Source organism: Lontra canadensis, unplaced genomic scaffold, assembly GCF_010015895.1.
Source record: "Lontra canadensis isolate GAN:19392208 unplaced genomic scaffold, GSC_riverotter_1.0 scaffold133, whole genome shotgun sequence".
Taxonomy (NCBI): domain Eukaryota; kingdom Metazoa; phylum Chordata; class Mammalia; order Carnivora; family Mustelidae; genus Lontra; species Lontra canadensis.
The window spans coordinates 1090444-1101375 of NW_022631127.1; the positions used below are offsets into that span (position 1 = coordinate 1090444).

At 41.4% G+C, this 10932-nt stretch overlaps 1 pseudogene; it reads right to left on the reverse strand.

The window, feature by feature from the left end:
- Positions 1 to 10894, reverse strand: part of LOC116858201 — a 55419-nt pseudogene extending 44525 nt beyond the window's left edge.
- Between the last annotated feature and the right edge of the window lie 38 nt (positions 10895 to 10932).

Here is a 10932-nt window from a genome sequence, read left to right on the forward strand (position 1 = left end):
GCCCCTCTCTCATTTTTATTCTATTATTTCATTCTTTGATTTTTGGATATTAAACCAAACTTTCATTCTTTTTTTAAAGATTATCAGCATTTATTTATTTATTTATTTTTAAAGATTTTATTTTATTTTATTTATTTGACAGAGAGAGATCACAAGTAGGCAGAGAGGTAGGCAGAGAGAGAGGAAGGGAAGCCGGCTCCCTGCTGAGCAGAGAGCCCGATGCGGGGCTCGATCCCAGGACCCTGGGATCATGACCTGAGCCGAAGGCAGAGGCTTAACCCACTGAGCCACCCAGGTGCCCCAGCATTTATTTATTTTTGCTTCCTATGTTTTTATTTTTATTTTTTATTATTTTTTATATGTTATGTTAGTCACCATACAGTACATCATTTTTTTTTTTTTGATGTACACTTTTTTGATATAGTGCTCCATGCCAAACTTTCATTATTGGGAAAAAACCCATTTGATCATGGTATATAATTCTTTTTATATGTTGGTTGCCTTTGTTTGCTAATATGTTGCTGAGAACACTTTCATCCATATTCATAAAATATATTGGTCTGTAGTTTTCTTCTCTTGTAATGTATTTGTCTAGTTTTGTTGTTAAGGTAATACTGGACTCATAAAATGGGTTGCAACGTGTTCCTCTTGCATTTTTGAGACGAGTTTGTGAAAAATTGGTATTAATTCTTCCTTAGTGTTTGGTAGAATTCACCAGTGAAGCCTTCTCCCCTGGGCTTTTCATTATGGGTATTTTTTCAAGTCACAAATTAAAAACTTATATAGGTCTATTCAGATTGTCTATTTCATCTTTTATTTATTTATTTATTTTAGAGAGAGAGAGAGCGAGCGTGTGTGCACCAGTGAGGGGAAGAGAAGAGGAAGGGTGAGAATCTTAAGCAGCCTCCATGCAGACCCAGGGCAGAGCCTGATGTGGGGCTCCATCTCATGACCCTGATATCATGACCTGAGATGATACCAAGAGTTGGAGACTCAATCAGCTGAACCACTGAAGCACTCCTGGATTCCCTGGATTGTCTATGTAATCTTGAGTCAGTTTTGGTAATTTGTGTCTTTCCAGGAATTTATTTTTATCTAGGTTATATAACTTGTTCGTGTAGAAAGTTACATTATTCCTTTATAATCCTTTCTTATTAATGTAAGGAAAATAGTAATGTCCCCTCCAGGTCTTAGAATGAACACCAGGTAGCTAGGTGCAAACTGAGAAATGCTGCCCTACCCCTCCTGAAGGAAAACCCTCTGACTGGGAGCTGGACCGAGAGGGTGCCCTTTGTTCTTGGCTGGCTGCAGTGGCCTGGTGTTGGGTCTCTGCCTTGCTGATGGTGGTGGGAGGCAGCAGTCTTGGTTTGACTACCTCAGACTCTTGCTTTCCTTACTGAGTTTTCATAGATTTTGTTGAATAGGTATATTTTTCATTTGTCCTTTGCCTTCGTGGCCATTTCCAGAGGCTTTAAATAGTTGTGTTTTTATAGTCTTCACCAGTTTTACCACAGAGGTCAGTGGGATCTCCTCATGTCATGCTGGGAGTCAGTCCTACAGCCATGGTTTTCATTTTTGAAGGCTATTTTGTTCATATGAATTTCTGGTTGACAGTGTTTTTCTTTTTAGCCTTTTGAGGGTGTCCCACTGCTTCCCGGCCTCCATGGTTTCTGATGAGAAGTCTGCTGTTTAGCTTATCAAGGAGTCCTTGTACATGGTACGTCATCTCTCTCTTGCTGCTTTCAAGATTCTCTTTTTGTGTTTACCTTTTGTCCACTTGATTATGATGTGTTTAGGTGTGGATTGCTTTGAATTTATCCTGTGCTAATACTTTGCTTTAGTTTTTTCAACATATTTAAAATAGCTGATTCACAGTCTATGTCTAGTAAGTCCAATGTTTGATTCCCTTAGCTACAGTTTCTCTTTATTACGCCCCCATGTACGGATCATACTTTCTTATTTCTTTGCCTGCCTCATAATGTTTCTGGAAAACTGGACATTAGAAGAAATCTAATGTGAAAACTCTGGAGTTCGGATCCCTTCTTCCCAGGACTTGGTTTTGCTCTTTGTTGTTGTAGTTGCAGTTTGTTTGTTTGGTGACTTTCATGAATGAAATTTGTGAAGTCTGTGTTTTTTGTCATGTGTGGCCAGTGAAGTTTCTTTCTCTCTCTCTCTTTTTAAAAAGATCTTATTTATTTGAAGAGAGAGACATAGCAGGAGAGAGAACACAAGCAGGGGGAGTGGGAGGGGGAGAAGCAGGCTTCCCACCCAGCAGGGAGCCTGATGCAGGGCTCGTTCTCAGGACCCAGGGATCATGACCCGACTGGAAGGCAGACACCCAGTGACTGAGCCACCTAGGTGCCCTGTGGCCAGTGAAGTTTCTGATCAGTTAGCGTAGTGGTTAGCTAATGATTAAACAGAGATTTCATTAAACGCGTGAAATGATTACATCTCCCAACCTTTGTGGAGAGGCTCCATGTGCATGTCAGGTACACCTTCAGTGCTCATGAAGGCAGTTTGTAAGTTCCCCTTATCCTTCACTTACTGTTTCTACAAAGCCTCATGAGCAGCCAGAAGTGAGAGCTTAGAGTCTCCTTAGGTGTTTTTATAAGATCCTACTTGTGTAGGTGGCCTTCTAGATTCCAAGAAGATGGGACATCTTATTCCTCAATTTCAAAACATTGATTTTGACTATTTTTTCCAGAGTCCTCATTGTATCTCTGAAGGAGAGGGATTTTAACGGTCCTTACTTTGCCATTCCTCCCGATGTTGTTTCATCCATGTAGTATTTGCAAATACTTTACTTGCAGATACTTTACTTTTCACCTCTTGATAGATGACCACATAGGATGTTTTCAATTTTTGTCATTATGAACAAAGCTCTATGAACATTTTTGTCTATGTATCTGGGGCACATGTGCTCACATTTCTCTAGCATATATATCTGGAAGTGGAATTGCTAGACCATTTGGTATGCATATCTTTGGTAGATGATACCAAACTGTCATTCTTTTTTTTTTTTTAAGATTTTATTTATTTATTTGAGAGAGAGACAGTGAGAGAGAGCATGAGAGAGGAGAAGCAGACTCCCCATGGAGCTGGGAGCCGGAAGCGGGACTCGATCCTGGTACTCCGGGATCATGAACTGAGCTGAAGGCAGTTGCTTAACCCACTGAGCCACCCAGGTGCCCCCAAACTGTTATTCTTAAGTGGTTATACCAAATGATAGCAGGGAATGAGAGTTCCCCTTGATCCACATATTCACCAACAGTTGGTATTGTGAGACTGAAAGTTTTGCCAATTGGTGAGTGTATAGTGGCATCTTCTTGTGTTTTTAATACGCATTTCCCTAATTATTAATTATGTTGCATGCTTTTCATCCTTATTGCCATTTGAATAATTCTTCTGAAAGTGCCTGGTGAAATTCTTCTGTTTGTTTTTCTACAGTGTTGTCTTTTTCTCATTAATTTGTATTTTTGTATATATTTTGGGTATAGATCCTCTGTCTGTTATGTGTGTCCCAGTGACATCCAACTCTGTGTTTCATTTAATAACATCTTTTGAAAAATCTTTTATTTGTTTGTTTTAAGATTTTGCTTTTATTTTTATTTTTTTAAAGATTTTATTTATTTGACAGAGATCACAGGTAGGCAGAGAGGCAGGCAGAGAGGCAGGCAGAGAGTGGGGGGAAGCAGGCTCCCCGCGGAACAGAGAACCTGATGTGGAGCTTAATCCCGAGACCCTGAGACCATGACCCAAGCCGAAGGCAGAAGCTTTAACCCACTGAGCCACCCAGGCACCCCTAAGATTTTATTTTTAAGTAATCTCTATACCCAATGTGGGTCTCAAACTCACAACCCTGACATCAGGAGTCACATGTTCTTCCAACTGAGCCAGCCAGGTGCCCCAAAAAATCTTTTATTTTTAATTTGAGTTTGGGATTTGCAGAGAGTTGGGAAAATAGTAGAGTGTGTCCCTGTCTGATCTCAGACTGTCTGCAGGACTGCTAGTTTGCCCCTCTCACCTTCACCCAGCTTTTCCTTGTGTGAACATCTTGTATAATAATAGAATGCGAGCGGGCATCATTTTTTGTGACTATCCCCATGATAAGTGGTTCAGGCCCTGTGGGTCATCCAGTCTCTGCTGCAACTACACAACCTTGCTTTGTGGTGTGAAAGTGCTCATAAATCATATGTGAATGAATGGGTGTGACTGTGTTCCAGTTAAACTTCATTTACAGAAACAGGTGGTTGGCCTGCAGGCCATAGTTTTCAGACTCTTGTTCTATAGGAAAGGAACATGCTTTCCTCCTCCCCCTCTTCTCTTCCCCTTAGGTAGAATGTAGATACTGTGAGGAGGCAGGGGCAGCCATCTTGGCTCATGAAATGGAAGCCATGTGGTAAGGATGGATGAGTAATCTTATTGAAGGAAGCTGTGTTCCTGGGTTCCATAGGATTATTACATGAGAAATAAACATTCTTCTTTTTTAACCCATTGTTTGAGAATTTTTTACAGCAGTCTGTACTGCATACTACTATGCTGTGCTCAGTTTGAGTGGGGTTTCTATCTCTTGCTACTAAAAGAGTTTTGACTAATACAAATGACAACAGGAATTTGGGGTCTAAAGAAAGAAATTGTTTTGTACATTCTTCTGTGGGTATGATAGGATCAGTGTCGGATTTTGTTTTCTATGATATCTGGACAGTTCTGTCTTTCCAAAACAGGGGAATACTAGGGAAAGTTCACCATTCTGCTAATGTGCAGAGTGGTATTTCTCAGAGTCACTTGACTGAATGGAAACACTTTTCTGTACTTTTTTACTGAGCATCTGCAACACCCCAGGCACTCTGGGAGTCTTCATGTGGAAGGATGAATTACAGCTTGGTGTTTCCTTTTCCTTTAAAGAAAGGCAGGTATACAGACCACCTACCTAGGGGACACAGAGGTAAGAGGGATTAATGTGTGTGTATAGGAAAGATTTATGAATTGTTCTCAGATTATTTAATTTTATTTATTTTTAAAGATTTTATTTATTTGAGTGAGCGAGAGATAAAGAGAAAGAGAGAGTGCACTAGCAGAGGGAAGGGGCACAGAGATAAGCAGATTCCCCAGTGAGCGAGGAGCCCCATGTGGGGCCCATCTCAGGGTTCTGAGATTGTGACCTTAGGCAAAGGCAAATGCTTTACCAAATGACCCACTGAGGTGCCCCTCTCAGATGATTTGAAATCTACTTCCAGAAGTAAACAAAGGGAACAGTGAAAGAGTTTGGGGTTTTTAGTTAGAAGGAATAGTATGGGTAAAGCCATCAAAATTTCGATGTACAGGCCACAAACACAAGTATGCAAGTTATATAAATATATTTATTTGTATATCACATCTTTCTTTCTTTCTCTCTCTCTCTCTCTCTTTTTAAAGATTTTATTTATTTATTTGTCAGAGATCACAAATAGGCAGAGAGGCAGGTAGAGAGAGAAGGGGAAGCAGGCTCCCTGCTGAGCTGAGAGCCCGATGCGGGGCTCCATCCCAGGACTCTAGCATCATGACCTGAGCCAAAGGCAGAGGCTTTAACCCACTGAGCCACCTAGGTGCCCCTCACATCTTTATTTCTATTTCCAGCTCCCTTCTCCTCTGGATGATAAAAAGTTAATGGAGGAGCAGAAGCAGCCAACATTGAGAAGTTTGGGACTAGAGAAAGATTGAGGCCAACTCTTCAGGATGGCCAGTGGAGATGAATTATTTCAGCAGGTATCAGGTGTAGTTGCTGCATTAAAGATTCAAGTTTTTGGTAGAGAGAGCCTGGTCTAACACTGGGTCTTGTTCCCTCTCTGACACCAGTGGTGTTTGGTGCACTTTGACTATTTCCCCAACTGGAACTAAAGAAAATTCCTTAAAAGAATTGCGGAGGGCGCCTGGGTGGCTCGGTTGGTTGAGCGACTGCCTTTGGCTCAGGTCATGATCGCGGAGTTCCAGGATCAAGTCCCGCATCGGGCTCCCAGCTCCTTGGGGAGTCTGCTTCTCGCTCTGACCTTCTCCTCTCTCATGCTCTCTCTCACTCATTCTCTCTCAAATAAATAAATAAAATCTTAAAAAAAAAAAAAGAATTGCGGAGTTATGTGGCACAGACTGCTCATTATCTACCAACATCCCTTATTCTTCCTAAGAAACACTGTTCTCTGCTACGTTCAGATGGGTTGGGTGGCAATGGAACCCAAAGCTCAACAAATGCTTCTTGAGGGAGTGAATGAATGAATGAATGAGTGAAGAGAATGTCAGTGGCCTCAATGTTTATAGAGCATTTTGGGGGCAGTATTTTCTTTCTTTCCTTTTTAAACATTTTTTTTTAAAGATTATATTTATTTATTTGACAGAGATCACAAGTAGGCAGAGGAGTGGGGGAAGAAGCAGGTTCCTTGCTGAGCAGAGAGCCCCATACAGGGCTCGATCCTGGGACCCTGAGATCATGACCTGAGCCGAAGGTAGATGCTTAACCCACTGAGCCACCCAGGCACCCCTCTTTTTTTTTTATTAATATATAATGTATTATTTACTCCAGGGGTACAGGCCTGTGAATCATCAGGCTTACACATTTCACAGCATTTGCCGTAGCACATACCCAATGTCCATAACCCAGCCACCATAACCCTACCCCCCACCCCCCAGATATCTTCAGTTTGTTTCGTGAGATTAACAGTCTCTGATGGTTTGTCTCCCTCCCGATCACATCTTGTTTCAGTTTTTCCCTTCCCTACCCCCCAAACCCTCCGTCCTGCCTCTCAAAATCTTCATATCAGAGAGATCATATGATAATTGTCTTTCTCTGATTGACTTATTTCGCTTAGCATAATACCCTCTAGTTCCATCCATGTCATTGCAAATGGCAAGATTTCAGGGTTTTTTGATGGCTGCATAGTATTCCATTGTATATATATACCACATCTTTATCCATTCATCTGTTGATGAACATCTAGGCTCTTTCCATAGTTTGGTTATTGTGGACATTGCTGCTATAAACATTCGGGTGCACGTGCCTCTTCGGATAACTACATTTGTATCTTTAGGGTAAATAATGTGATTGCTGGGTCGTAGGGTAGCTCTATTTTCAACTTTTTGAGGAACCTCCATACTGTTTTTCCAGAATGGCTGCACCAGCTTACATTCCCACCAACAGTGTAGGAGGGTTCCCCTTTTTCTGCATCCTTGCCAGCGTCTGTCATTTCCTGACTCATTAATTTTAGCCATTCTGACTGGTGTGGGGTGGTATTTCACTGTGGTTTTGATTTGTATTTCCATGATTCCAAGTGATGTTGAACACTTTTTCATGTGTCTATTGTGCATTCGGATGTCTTCTTTGCAGAAATGTCTGTTCATGTCTTCTGCCCATTTCTTCATTGTATTATTTGTTCCTTGGGTGTTGAGTTTGATAAGTTCTTTATTGATTTTGGATACTAGCCCTTTATCTGATATGTCATTTGCAAATATCTTCTCCCATTCTGTCAGTTGTCTTTTGGTTTTGTTGACTATTTCCTTTGCTGTGCAAAAGCTTTTGATCTTGATGAAGTCCCAATAGTTCATTTTTGCTCTTGCTTCCCTTGCTTTTGGTGATATTTCTAGGAAGAAGTTGCTGCAGCTGAGGTCAAAGGGGTTGTTGCCTGTGTTCTCCTCTAGGATTTTGATGGATTCCTGTCTCACATCGAGGTTTTTCATCCATTTGGAGTCTATTTTTGCGTGTGGTATAAGGAAATGGTCCAGTTTCATTCTTCTGCATGTGGCTGTCCAATTTTCCCAGCACCGTTTATTGAAGAGACTGTCTTTTTTCCACTGGATATTCTTTCCTGCTTTGTCAAAGATTAGTTGACCATAGAGTTGAAGGTCCATTTCTGGGCTCTCTATTCTGTTCCATTGATCTATGTGTCTGTTTTTGTGCCAGTACCATACTGTCTTGATGATTACAGCTTTGTAATAGAGCTTGAAGTCTGCAGTTGTGATGCTGCCAACTTTCTTTTTCTTTTTCAACATTCCTTTGACTATTCGGGGTCTTTTCTGGTTCCATGTAAAATTTAGGATTATTTGTTCCATTTCTTTGAAAAAAATTGATGGTATTTTGATAGGGATTGCATTAAATGTGTAGATTGCTTTATGTAGCATAGACATTTTCACAATATTTGTTCTTCCAATCCGTGAGCATAGAACATTTTTCCCTATCTTTGTGTCTTCCTTAATTTCTTACTCAATTTCATGAGTTCTTTGTAGTTTTCTGAGTACAGATTCTTTGCCTCTTTGGTTAGGTTTATTCCTAGGTTATCTATGGTTTTGGGTGCTATTGTAAGTGGGATCAACTCCTTAATTTGGGGGCAGTATTTCCTAAAATTAAAAAAAATACTGTTCACTCAGTATTGACATTGTTAGGGGACAGATGCACTTCATACCCCCCTTTTGTGACTGTCTTTGCAAGGAGACCAAAGAAATGGGAGGAGTAGTTGCCTCCTGGGAGTGTGACTAGGTTTTTAGAGAACAGTAGATGAAGACTGACTTGCCACTGTATACTCTCTTTTTTTTTTAAAGATTTTATTTATTTATTTGACAAAGAGAGAGATCACAAGTAGAGAGGCAGGCAGAGAGAGAGAGGGGAAGCAGGCTCCCCGCTGAACAGAGAGCCTGATGCGGGACTCGATTCCAGGACCCTGTGATCATGACCTGAGCCTAAGGCAGAGGCTTAACCCACTGAGCCACCCAGGTGCCCCTCCACTGTATACTCTTTGCGGTCGTCCACCTCCAAAATGGCCCCCAAGTATCTCTGCCTCCTGGTACTCAACATTGTCCTGGGGTTGGACTGCCACCAACAGAATATGGCAGAAATGATGCTATGTCATTTCTGAGATTTCATCTGATGAGAGAAAAAAACTCTCTAAAGGCCTGATATATAAGGGAAGCCATCTTAGATTTCTTTCTAAGTCAGCATGACTATATAAATTTCGTTTAAACCAAAGGCCTTTTTATGTCCCACCAAGTGTACATTGTGTACCTGAGTAGCCTAAAGGAAAACCATCTGGTCCTTAATATATGGACCAGTGCTTCTACTACCTGCATTCCTTGATGTTAAAACTTGTGATTCTTGCCTCTATGCTAATCTATAATCTCTTGATCTTTTACAAGATCAAAAAAGTATATAACCCTATGAAAACAATTCATTCTCCGGAACATTTTCTTTCTGTGAAGAGCATGTTTCCTGGGCAGCTGTCCTAACTTGGGCTTGAATAAAGCTCTCTTACTTTTAAAAATTCTAAAAGGTTTGCTCATTGTGCATCAACACAATTGCAGAAGACCCTCTGGCTTCTGTCTTGGTTGCTGTCTCTTCCCAACACCTCCTGCTAGTGGCCACTTGAGTGAGCTGTCAGCTGGGCTTTTCGGTCCCTGAAGTCTTGACTGTGGCTAGAGGATCTGCTCTAAGTTCACTAAGTGGTTTTTGGCAAGAGGAATGAGAGAGAGGGAGAGAAAAAGAAACTGTGACCAAGGCAGAACTTACCCAGGGAAAATGGGAGTTCTGAAATTCCAGGATGATCCAGGGGTATCGGTGCTCTAATTGTCACTTGGTGGAAAACAATCAAATTGGTTCATCATTTGGAACCTCGTGGGTCCCCCTAGATTTGCGACAGACAGCTGCCAAAGCAACTTCCCTAGATCGTATTTTAATAATGACTGTGTTAAAATGTTTAACACTATCCATTATGCCATTTTTGATGGGGTGTAACAAGATCAGCTTCCTAATTTGAGATCTGCTCTTTGATAGGTGTGACTTTGGATAAGATACCCTCTCTGGACCTGTATATCATGTCTCTGAAGGTTTAGATTGTTCTCTAATGTCTATATGAATCTGGGAATTTATTCAAGGGTGTGGGGGTAGTAGAAAGAGCTCCAACTCAGAGTCCGTCCAGGTTTCTAAACAACCTGATATTTACTGGATTTGCTATTTGAGTTTAATCATCTATAAAACAGGTATAATAATATTTATAATGAAAGGCCCATATATTCATTCAATCAATGTTAGTTGATACCTTGGGATTCTGGGATGAACAACCAACTTCCTGACCTCAGAGAGATTACCTTCTGTAATAGTTTCTTTTTTTTTTTAAAGTTTTATTTATTTATTTGACAGAGGGAGATCACAAGTAGGCAGAGAGGCAGGCGGGGGGGGGGGGGAGCACGCCCCCTGCTGAGCAGAGAGCGCCATGTGGGCCTCCATCCCAGCACCCTGAGATCATGACCTGAGCTGTAGGCAGAGGCTTAACCCAGTGAGCCACCCAGGCGCCCTGTAATAGTTTCTTATTGCTGCTGTAACAATTTACCACAAACTTAGTGGCTTAAAACGATACAAATTTATTATCTCTACAGTTCTGGAGGACAAAGTCTGAAACGGTTCTCACGGTGAAGTCAAGGTGCCTCTGGTTTGTCTGATGTTTCTTGTGGTTGCGTTGACGTTATACTGTGCATTTTTAGCAATTTTGTGACAATACCACAGAAGTGAGGTGGCCTCTGGGTGTATCAGATCAGTGGGTACATGATGTCGTTATATCTTATAATTGGTGAACTTAAACTTAATCGTTTGGTTAAGGTAGTGGTTGCTAGGATTCTCCATGGTAAACTTATTTCTTTTTTCTAATTACTAAATATTTTAGGGGAGATACTTTGAGACTGTGCACATAGGCTTTTTTTGCTTAAACGTTTGCCTAGCCTTTTATTTTCTCCGTTTGAAGTATATTTTACTGTCTCAAGCAATAGAAAGCCATTGTTACCCGCAGGTGGGCCGATTGGCAAGGGTAAAGGAGCGTGTAGTCCGGCGCCCCGCGGGCAGCCCGTTGCCCTGGAGATGGGGTCCTTCCTCTGTGGGCGCCGCCATCTTGTGGCGCCAGCCCGGGCCCAATGAGCTGCTGCACA